General features: G+C 45.4%; 1 protein-coding gene across 16 annotated transcripts in view; it reads right to left on the reverse strand.

The window, feature by feature from the left end:
- Window positions 1-12,284, reverse strand: part of TSPAN14 (tetraspanin 14) — a 57,091-nt gene that overhangs the window by 12,358 nt on the left and 32,449 nt on the right. The gene's annotated exons all lie outside the window — the stretch shown is intronic.

The raw sequence follows: 12,284 nt of genomic DNA on the forward strand, positions 1-12,284 counted from the left end.
TCCTCGAGCAACTAGAACAATCCTTTAAAAATATAGATCAGATAACTCCACTCCCCCAAACCCTCCAATAACTTCCTTCTACACCTAGAATAAAATTTAAACTCCTTGCCACGGCTCATAGGGCCTACATGGCGAGGCTTTGACCCACATCTCCAACATCATCTGCTACCTGTCTGCCCACCCCAACCCCATTCCCAGGCCACCCTGGCATTGTCTCTAGCTCTTGAACTCACCACTCTCCTCAGAAACTCAACACTACTCCCTCGGCTTAGAATGTTCGTCCTCCATATCTCTTCCTGGTTTCCTCCCTCACTTCATTCCATCCTCTTCAAATTTCGCCTGGGAGATGCCTTCCTCTACTGTCCGAGGTGGACAGCTCCCCACCCAGTACACCTGACTGCCTTCCCACTTGATTTTCCTCCGGCACTCACCCTAGACTACATGACCTGTCTGCCTGTCTATTGTGTCTTCCCCAGTTAAGTCTTCTGAGGGGAGAGATGTTTTCTGTTTTGTGGGTTGTATCCCAAAAACTTGGAGCAGGACTTGTCCCTCACAGGGACAGAGCAGGCACAAGTGAGGGAGTCACCAGTGCTCCCAGACCAGGGCAGTCCTTGCCTATGGTCCTTCCTTTTCCTCCTTGGAAACTGCTCACGGAATCACGATCCACTTGAGCCACCATCCCCCCCACCAAGCACAGTTCTCCTCCTTTCACAAGGACTGGGCTCTAAGAAAGGGCTTGTATTTTTTTCCATTCTGTTTTAAAGGAAGAACTAAAGTTAACTTGCACCAGAAAAGACAGGAACTATAGGGTCACATGTCAGATCATGGGTTCAATGAATACCAGCCCCGGGCAAAAACTTGGGGACCACTTGTTTTCGAGACAAGATGACCGACGAAGGACCAGACAGGGGAAGTGACCTGTCTGGGAGCACGCAACAGCCCCATGAACAAACTGAGACACTCGCCAGCTTCACCCAGCTCCTACTGGAGCCCCTTACTCAGAACTCTCTTGAGCAGACAGTCTGTGGGGTTGGGCTGTCCTCACTGGCTGCCAACCATGTGGGAGTGACAGAATAGCTAGGTACCTTCCAGCTTCAGAGTAACCTTCTCAGCTCCTTGCCACACCTGATTAAATTCTGTCCCAAAGAGGCCCACTAAGCCCAACAGGAGGCCAGCCTTGGACCATCAGGTACGTCCACCGCAGAAGGTCACCATGGCAAGTAGCACCACCCTTCCCGGGGTGCCAGGCACTACATTAAACACTCAATGCACCTAAAGAGGCCCTTCCATACCACTGGAACTATTACCCCCATTTTTCAAATAGGAAAGCTCAGGTATAGAACAATTTGGTTATTTTCCCAAAGTCACACTGCTAGCTGGTGGCAGTATTAGGATCAAGCCTGAATGTCTCTGACACTCCTGACATCCATTGTCTCACCGGCCACAGGGCAGCTACCCAGGCCAAGAAAAAGGGCCAGTCACAGGGCGTGGGAGTTCCAAAGAAGGGACTTCTGGGCTGTGCACCTCTAAAGCCAAAGACCCCCATTATCTATCGGGTGGTGAGGGTCACTCTGTCTCAACCAGGGCAGGTAGCCAAGGGAGCAGGGCCTGTGGGGGATGGGGCGGGGGTGGGGGGAAGGAGAAATACCACTGTGAAGATTCAATACTGACCTTTCCACCTTAGGCAAAGATCCCTATGAAAGAAGGTAAAAGGTCCTCTTGGGGGCCTCTGGGCTGTTCCAGCCCTGTCTTGTCCTGGAAGCCACATGAATCCAATCGCCATGTGAGCAAGTTTGTGGCACTTTACCCAAGCAGGTGCAAGTCCCAAGAGAACTGCAGACACCTGGCCAGGCTCTGCTGGACTAAAGGAGGGTTCTACCACTGAGCACGTCAAAAGCATCCACTTATCACCTACAATTTAGTGGCCCCGGCCCCTTGCAAGATTTCATTCCAGCATGTTTAAAGTACTTAGGCAATTCACACAGCCCCAGAGGCCTTTCCTCAGCAAGCTCGAGGCAAACCACTGGCAGCTCTGGCCTGTCGGCCTCTGGTTCTTGCAAATTCCCCTGACTGACAGAAGCTGACATTCACAGAGCCCATTCCCCTGGGCCACCTATGGGACCCTCAAAGAAAACCAGAAGGAAACCCAAAAAAAGTAGTAAGCCACTGAAACTCGAGGCTGAAAGAAACAGCACAGGTCAGCCAGCCCTGGCTCCAGTGTCCACTCTGCAACTTCCTGGTGACAGGACTTCATGCAAGTCCGGGAACTTCTCTGAGCCTGTTTTCCTCTGCAAAATGGGGTGACTCTCCCTGGGTCATAGGAGAGTTATAGGACTGAAAGAAGTATGATGTACTCACCCTGGGGTACAAAGTCATTCTGAGCAGGGCCCTGCCCTCCTGAGGTAGAGGCAAAGCAGAGGCATGGATGGGCCTTCAAGACATCATCGGCCTTTGCTGGACTGAAAACACTCTGTGCCCAGCGCCCCACTCCTCCCCCCCCCCAAAAAAAACAAAAAAACAACTCTCAGCACCACTCTTTGTCCTAAGACGAGGTCCTCCCTTCCAAAGGAATCTGTTTTACTGGGCCCCTGGAGACCACAGTAAATGAGTTCAGGGAAACAGAGCCTTCTGAAGGCTTTTCAAGTGAGATAGGAAAGGGCAATGGAAAGAAAACAGGGGAAGATGTGGAAGAAGCTAGAACTGTCTCACCTCTGTTCCTAAGTTTCCCTGTGGCCTTGAGCAAGCTGTCCCTCTCTCGTACTTCAGTTTGCCAATCTGCAAAATTAAGCAGTTGGAGACTCCAAGGGCCTATGCACGTCCCGCTGACCTAAGCTTTGCCATCATAAATAATGCTGGGAGAAAACCCTATGGTCCTGGCCCTCTCCAGAATAGGAAATCCTGACTCCAGGTCCAGAGAGTTCCAAGAACACCAGAGATACTCACAGCCACTTGAAATGCAAACGATTTAATCACTGGCCAGAAAGGATGCCAGAGAGCACAGACCTTAGCCCCAGCCTGGCCCTGAGAGCCCAATGGGCTGAGGAGCAGTACCAGGGCATCTGTTAGGAGTAGGGAGCCTTGCCCCTCAAGGCTATGACCACTCTGAACCCTAAAAAGGGCAAGGAATAGTCCTTTCAAAATGGTCCCACATTAAGAGTCTAAACCAAGCTGCTTCTCAGTGGGAGTTTGGAAGGTCTAAAAGCCGGAAGGGACACTAGAGCCCAGCTTCCTCATTATAGAGGGAAACAGGGCCCAGGACAGGACAGTGCCTTGCACGGGGTTACACAGCTATCGCACACCAGCTTTTCCTCCTGCCGGAAGGGTGGTTCTGAGAATTAGAAGCATGCATGCCTTTCCCAGCACACAGCCAGTGAACCCATGCTACGGGCCCCAGCAAGGAGGGGTAAAGACTGCCCACAGGGTTCTGGGGACAACTTCCACAGATGTCTCTGTGTTCCCTGATAACAGAGAGCCCACGCCCACCAAGCCTTGCCCAGGAATCTGGCTGTGTCAGAGCCTTTGAAAGGAAGGAAGGAGGAGGACAGAGTCATCCAAGAGAGATTACAGGCAGTTCCCCAAGCAACTGGGAAAGGAACCCCCAACCCAGCCTCACCCCCACCCCAGTCTCTGCCATTGCTGGCACAGCTCAGTGATTAACAGTGGGCAGAAAAAAATACTAAGCCAGGGGTCAACATCTCTGTAAGCTAAATAGTAAATACTTTCAGCTTTGCATACTGGATTGTCTCTGTTTCAACTCCTCAATGCCGCTGTTATAGCAGGAAGGTAGCCATAGATAATATGTAAACGAATAGGCAGGGCTGTGTTCCAATAACGTTGTATGTGCAAAACAGGCAGAGAGCCAGGTCTGTTCTGCAAGCCAAGTCCTGCACTCAACTATCACACTAAAACCATCTGGACCTAGAGACGAAAGACAGGATTTCCTTCAGTTCAGCCACACGAGCCCCAGGACATCCCTACAATTCAGGTCTACAATCCTTGCATGTTTTCATATTATTTCAACAGGTCTTAATTGCCTAAAACTGCAAATCATCCAAATGATACAGTCCCGCAACAGAATGTTACACAACAAAGAAAATGAATGATCTACAACTACATACAACAGTGTGAATGAATCTCACACACAATATTTAACAAAAGATATCCGACTAGAAGACATGATACTGATAAGGAAGTGTTATGGATTGAATGTAGTTTCCCCACCCCCGCCAAATTCATATGTTGAAGCCCTAACCCCAAATATGATAGATCTGGAGGTGGGGCCTTTGGGTGGTGATTAGGATTAGAGGAGATCAAAAGGGTGTGGTATCCTTGATAAGTGCCCTTATAAAGAGGAAGAGAGACCAGAGCACTCTCTCTCTGCCATGTGAGCACACAGCAAGAAGGCAGCCATCTGCAAGCCAGGAAACAAGTCCTCGTCAGAACCTGACCATGCTGGTACTATGATCTCAGACGTCCAGAGATTGAATGTAGTTTCCCCACCCCCGCCAAATTCATATGTTGAAGCCCTAACCCCAAATATGATAGATCTGGAGGTGGGGCCTTTGGGTGGTGATTAGGATTAGAGGAGATCAAAAGGGTGTGGTATCCTTGATAAGTGCCCTTATAAAGAGGAAGAGAGACCAGAGCACTCTCTCTCTGCCATGTGAGCACACAGCAAGAAGGCAGCCATCTGCAAGCCAGGAAACAAGTCCTCATCAGAACCTGACCATGCTGGTACTCTGATCTCAGACGTCCAGAAATGTGAGAAAATAAATGTCTGTTGTTTAAGCCTACGCTATTTTGTTTACACTGTAGTTAAGCTTACAGTATTTTGTTATAGCAGCCCGAGCTGACCAAGACAGGAAGACGACTTAGGTGGAAAAGCTATATCTAGTATCTAGTCAAAGTTGCTAGATAGTCAAAAAGCGGGGTGGGGGGGAATCAGTAACTAAAAAGACACAGGAATGACAGAGACAATGGAATTAGCAAAACTTTTAAAACAAATATTGTAAATATACTCAGGGATTTAAAAGAAAATATAATGAGAAATAGAAAATAAAAAAAAAAATCCAAACGAAACTATTAGTAATAGAAAATACAATATAAGAAATGATAAATTAACTAGATGATTTAATATCCGATTAGACACTATAGAAGAAAAAAATGAGTGAACTTGGAGACAAAGCAACAGAAACTATCCAAACTAAAGGACAGAGGAGGTAAAAACTGAATAGAGCTCCAGTGACCTGTGGAAAAAACAAGGTGTCTAAGAAAAAAAAAAAAGTAGGGGAGGATGTACATTTGAAAAAAATAATGGTCAAAATAGTCCCAACTTTGATAAAAACTACAAATCCACAAATCCAAAAAGTCCGACAAACCCAAAATAGAATAAACAAAGAAATTCACACTAGCACATGTAATAAAATTGCTGAACTGCAGTAATAAAGAGAAACTCTTGAAGTGAGCCAGAGGGAGAAAGAAAAGACACATTACATAGAGAGTACACATATATGAGCTATTTTAACTAAATGAAGTGAAAACATATCAAAACGTATTGGATACAGGAAACATAGCATGAAATCCACTAAGAAAAAAGGAAAGATCTAAAATCAATGATCTAATCTTCTACCTTAAGATGCTAGAAAAACAGCAAAATAATCCCAAAGTAAGTAGAAAGGAGGAAATAAAAATAGAAGCAGAAATCGAAATAGACTGAAGAAGGAAGGTGGCAATAATTGCACAACAATGTAAATGTACTTAATGCTGCTGAACTGTGCACTTAAAAATGGTTAAATTGTAAATTTTGTTATATATGTTTTTACCAAAACTTTTAAGGACAAACTTTTAAAATAATTTTTAAATTTTTTTAAAGAAATCAATTAAGTTAAAAACAAACACAACAGTGAAAATATCACCTAAACTAAAAGAAGTCAGATTCCAGAGTCAAATCTAATTTACGGTGACAGGAGGCAAGTGAATGTTTACCTACGAAAGGGGCGAGGAGAATGACTGCAGAAGGGCAAAGGAAGTTTCAGAAGTGGTGGAAATGTTTTCTGTCTTCACTGTGGTGATGGTGGTTACATGGGTAGACAGCTGTCAACTCACTGAACTGTACACTTGAAATGAGTACATGTTATTCTAATTTACACCTCAATAGTGGTTTTTAAAAAAAAGCATTTCTGGGGGGTGGGGGGGGTAAAAAAAGGTACAAACGAGATGAGAATGAGGCACCCCCAGGAAGATACAAATCACTCCAGCAACCTGGACCATGCTGACTATGTACTGGCCAAGGGTGCAGAGTTACACAAATGCACCAGTTAGTTAGACTTGACACTATCCTGTAAGCATATAATAATTATATGTGCCAGGTAATAATCACAATGCACCATTAACAGATTTTCCTTGGAAAGCCTTACTGGGGGTCCCAGCCTCAGATGTGCCTGAGCTGGTGAGATCAGGAGCTGAGGCCTGCAGGAATCAGCTCCACAGGCAACTCCTAGTTCTAGAGGAAACTCTGATTAAGCAATCCTTAATCTCTGCCTTGGCAAGCCTGTATGTGGAAAAATACACACAACACCCCATATGCCAAAAGATAAGGTGATCTATTTCCTATGAATTGGGGCAGCCCTTCTACAGAAGCAATTTTGACTGCATAAATATGTCAGGCCACTCAAAACAATGTACATACTTTCTGACTCATTTAATCCCCCTCCTGGGAATCAATCCCAGCAAATATTTTCCCACCTTTCCCCACAGGGAAGAATCTGTATTACAGAAAACTAATCACTAGGATAGTTAAAAAGAAGAATCAGAAGAAGAAAGAAAGAAAGAAAAGAAAATGGAAACAACCTAAATGTCCGAAGTGGGAATTTCCAAAACTACGATCAGGAAGACGATGTAGCAACCTAGAATGTTCTACACTAGGTGATGCTGATATGAAAATGCAGACATCAAGACTGCAAGGACACTCTCACGAGGATATGAAATTACTATGACTACAGACAGGAGAACGGAGCATGGAGGGGGAATGTAGTACAGTTGGGATGCCTTGTGTGGAATTTTCGTGCAATTACAAAAGTTTATTAAATAAACCTTGAAGAGGAAAAAGGTACCACTTCTAAGTAATGAAAATGAAAAGGCACTACATGAATTATTAAAACACCAGATTTTTTCTTTTTGTCTGCATTAATTAACAAGAGGTGGAAGAGGAGAAACCATCTGCACTCAGACCGGAGATCAGGCCTTGGGGTCTGATATTACATGGACAGAGCCCAGCTCACACAAGAGCAATTTTCTATCAGCCAGAATGATCCAGGGACAACAGCCTATCACAGGAGGTGCTGACTCCCCCTCCCCAACAACGGAGGAGCACAATAAAGGCCAGAGGAAGAGAGTAAGACTCTCCACTCAGAGATGTTGTAAATGGAGGCAAAGGAAGGAAGCTAACCTTTAAGTGCTTCCCCATTAAATCTGCATTGCCTCTCTTGGGTAAGATGACCACATCATATGTCCTGGTTTGCCTGGGACAGTCCTGGGGACACCAGTTGTTCTGGCAAAATTCTTAATAACCCCTTTCACTCTTAAGTTTCCCAATTTGGACCATAAACTTTATGTTCACCCTACTCATGGGAGGCCTCTGTAACTTTGAAGGGGCCTCAAGTCAGGCTGGTCACAGAGCACCAATGCCCATGACTCTCCTTCTCACTCACATTAAGCTCAGAAGCTCGTTTCTGCATTTCACAAGCAAGGAAGCTGTGGCGCAGACCTGCCCAAGTGACTGAGGAGGGCAATGGCAGAGGGCTCTCCTCTGTAATACAGGCTTTTGTCCATACTCACGAGGGGCCTCAGTTCTTCACTTTCAATCCACCTCTGAAATAGATCCGGGCAAGGGCTTTATCCGAACCTTTGGCAGATTAAACTCAACACTTGTGGTGGGAAACAACCGTGGAATTTCTGGCATTATCTGGATCATCTTTCTAGAGCAGGGATCCCCAAACCCTGGGCTGTGGACCAGGACCAGTCCATGGCCTGTTAGGAAACAGGCCACACAGCAGGAGGTGAGTGGCGGGTGAGCTAGTGAAGCTTCATCTGTATTTGCAGCCGCTCCCCAGCGCTAGCATCACTGCCTCAGCTCCATCAGGCATTAGATTCTCATAGGAGCACTGGTTCCTGGTACCAAAAAGGTTAGGGGCCACTGCTTTAGAGGATTCACTCAGGAGAACCAGGAAAGCACAAATTCTTTGTGGAACCAAGTGGGTAAAAATGAACAAAGGGCCATAAACAGTTCCTCTAACGTACATCTGTCTCAGCTTCTCTTCCTCTGCAAGTCAAAGTAAGATATGTATTTTTTTAATTTTAATTACAGTAAAGTATACATAACAGAAAGTTAAGCATATTTAAGTGTACAGCTTAGTAGCACTAAGTACATTCATACTGTCATGCAACCATCGCCACCATCCACAGAACTTTTTAGCTTGCAAAACTGACACTCTGTACCCATTAAACAATAACTTCTCATTCTCCCTTCCCCCTACCCCTGGCAACCACCCTTCTACTTTCTGTTTCTACAAATTTGACTACTCTAGTACCTCGTGTAAGTGGAATCATACAGTACTTGTCCTTTTGTAACTGGCTTATTTCACTTAGCATAATGTCCTCAAGTTTCATTCGTGTTGTAGCATATAACAGGACTGCCTTCTTTTTTAAGGCTGAATGACATTCCATTGCATGTATAGACCACATTTCGTTTATCCATTCACCCGTCGGTAGATACCTAGTTATTTCCACACTTTGGCTGTTGTGAATAATGCTGCTATGAACATGGATGTGCGGGTATCTCTTTAAGATCCTGCTTTCAATTCTTTGGGGCATATGCCCAGAAGGATAATTGCTGGGTCCTATGGTAATTCTATTTTTTAACTTTTCGAGGAACTGCCACACTATTTTCCATAGCAGCTGCACCATTTTACAATCTCACAAACAGTGTACAAGGGTCCCAAGCGCTCTATACTCTCGCCAACATCTGCTATTTTCTGTTTTTTTCCATAATAGCCATCTTCGTGGGTGTAAATTGGTATCATTCTGTGGTTTTGATTTGTATTTCCTAAGTCAAAACTAGAATTTGCACTAGACATAGGTCTAACACAACCAAAGAATGATTATAATGGGGAAAAAAATGTAAAAAGTGCTAGTGCCCTCAAAATGCTATGTCGGCTGAAGCACGGTTTCCCTGACATCCCTGTGATGAGAATCTCATGAAGCCTAGCTCCATGCTCACTGGGAAAACACGCAGTTCAGAACTGAGGCACAGACGTTAGTGGCATACACGTGTCTCACCCCAAGTGAGTATTACCATCACTGGCCTCTTGAAAAAAATCTCAGCACCTTAATTGAAGGGAGAGAAGCTTAAGAAAACTGCTAGAGTGTTGCAGGTATTTGTTATAAAGAATGTTACTGTGAAAATAATTCTGAACTGGACAAATGCTAAATAAATCTATGCTTGTTGCAGCACCTAGAATTGGTCAAAGAAACAACAGATTGCCTTCTGCATATTCAAACCTGCCTGCTGAGCCCAGGTCCCCCATCAACACCGCAATCCTTCTGCTCCACCGCTCATTGTTAGTTCATCAAAACAAAACAAATACTATAAAAAATCTCTGTGCAAAATGATCTATCTGTGCTTTGCTTCAAAATATCCAAGGGGTGGGGGTGGGGTATAAACTAAACAAGATGGATGAGTTGGTAATTTTTGAAGCTAGATGATGGGAATGTGGGCGTTCATTATATTATATTCTATTTTTGTATTTTTCTCCACTTATAAAAGAGAACTTCTGTAAGGAGGTAAGGGCTTGACATCATTTTAGACATTTTCAGCAACTTTGTGAGGCAGGCAGCAGACAAGTGAGATCAATATTTCACAATGAATACACTGAGGCTTACCAAGAAGGTCACTAGTTCAGGTGAGAGTCTAGACTGGGCCCCAGGGGCCTCCCTTCTCAGGCCTCACTCCATATTTTTAGCTCCTGTGCAGATGAAGACAACAAATCATTGCCAAGAACCTAGTGGGAGGAGCTGAGTAGCCTTCCCCAGCCAGGTGCCTGGTCTCCCCCTCTCCATTTCCCCACCAAGTTCTCTTCAGGTCTCATTTTCCTGAATGTTCCTTTTTGTCCCTTCCTGTTCTGCCCCAGTGCACACTAACTGAAAAATGATTAACTCTCAACCACATGCATCACCAATTCTGCAAAACTCTGATAATGCTGCAGTACCCTTCAATCACCAGACTGCTACAGTTCTGGATTCATGAACTCCACTATTTGAATTCAGTGCTGCAAAGGTATCATCAGGCAAGTGAATAAAGCTTCCCTAGAATGTGCTCTAAAATGCTTCTGAAAAAAAAGATACAGAGATACCCTCAGCCACGGCAACAGTCGAGAGTTTCACTCTAGCTGCAAAAACCAGCATGAGTCAGAAGTTGAGGCACAGAGGCAAGCAAGCTCAGCCGGCAGCGGGGATGACGGCTGGATGTAAAAGTGTCCAAAGTGCAAGGCTGCCTGCCTAGGCCAGGTGGCCCTCCATCATACACCTGGCTGGGGCAGGGAGTCCAGGTAGGGACAAGGGGCTCTCTTCCAGTCAGGGAATAATGCAGGTCTGGTAAGCCATACATCCCGAGGTGGGGACAGCCACTCCTCCCATCAGGAGGGGTCCACAGGAACCACATCCAATGACCAGCACTGCCTGGCCTCAGTGGCAATGATGGGGTCGGTGAAAAGTTGTCTGAGCACAGGAAAAGACCTGGGGTGAATGGACCTGCCACTGAATCCCACCCTGTTTCTCCAGGACAGAAAACCCCCAAAACTTTGAGATAAATTATCAGGAGATGATGCTGTATAATCAAGGGTAAAAGGCTGAGAAGTCTTGGTGAGTCTGCTTTGTTTTCAAGAGTTCCAGTCCTAATAACTATGTATAGTGACAGATGGTCACTAGACTTATTGTGGTGATCACTTCATAAGATACATAAATGTTGAATCACTATGTTTTACACCTGAAACTAATGACAGCAAATGTCAACTATAATTAAAAATAAATGTAAAGAAAAAAGTTTCAGTCCAAGTAGGAAATGGCAAAATCCACAGCAGAGGCAAAATGTGGCATCATGGTCATTCATTCTGTCCCTACCTCTGTGTCTGCCGCACACAGACACTGATAAATGGTGCTTGCTTAATGGTTTTAAAAGCCTCTGTGCTTGATCATGTCCTCCTGCAGAGAATCAATCTCTGCCTCCCCCTGGAGCAATCACACTGGCAACACAACATGCTATATCTCCTTTAACCTCTGGACCATCGCCAGCCAGTGCCCAATCGTTCTGCTCCTCTTTCAGACAAGAGTCCTTGAAAGAACTGTCAGGAGTCACCAGTCTCCACGTTTCACTGGCCCCTCAGCCAATTCCGCGTGAGTTTCAGTCCCCCCAGAGCACACAACAGCTCTGGTCAAGGTCACCAACCTCCACCTTGTCAAAGCCAGTGACAATTTTCTGTCCTTGTCCTTCTTCACCTCTCTGTGGTTCAGCTGACTGCTCCTCTCTGCTTGAAAGGTTTTCTCTCAAGGTTTCCATGATACAAAATCTCTAGGTCTTCCTTTCACCGTAGGCCACTCACTCACCGCCAGCTTTGGGGTGGACTTTCCTCCTCAATCTCACCTCCAGCATTCCGGGGCTCAATATCCAAACCTCTCCTCTTCTTAGCCAACATGTTCTCCTGCAATGATCTCATCCAGTCTACCTCTTCTTTTGATGTGGCCAAGACTTTCCTCTCTAGGATGGTCACTGACACAGGAAACTACCATCTCTATGTAACTGGCTAAGAGACCATTTCGAACCCTTCTGCCCCAAAATTCCATCTCAGGACATAGTACCACCATCCATCCTCTCACTATGGAGAATCATTCAAAACTCATATCACACCATCCAACTTATAACCTACCAAGAGTTACTTTTAAAAGTAGAAAATCATTCCAAGTACTTACGGAGAACTGTATGGTCCTACATGACCTGGCTCCTTCGTGCCTCTGTCTTCACCTTTGTCTCCTCTCCCCTGCATTCACTTGGCTCTAGTCCTATGCCCTTCTCTTTGTACCCTGCATATGTCAAGCTCATTCCTGCCCCAGGCCCTTTGCAAATGCTTCTCTCCCTGCCTCCATGTGGCTGCCTCTTCAGAACTGAGGTTTCAGCCTACAAGTCATCAACTCAGAATGTCCTTCCCTCACCACCCTAGCCAAGAAGCTTCCCC

Source organism: Pteropus alecto, unplaced genomic scaffold (genome assembly GCF_000325575.1).
Source record: "Pteropus alecto unplaced genomic scaffold, ASM32557v1 scaffold155, whole genome shotgun sequence".
Classification (NCBI taxonomy): Eukaryota; Metazoa; Chordata; class Mammalia; order Chiroptera; family Pteropodidae; genus Pteropus; species Pteropus alecto.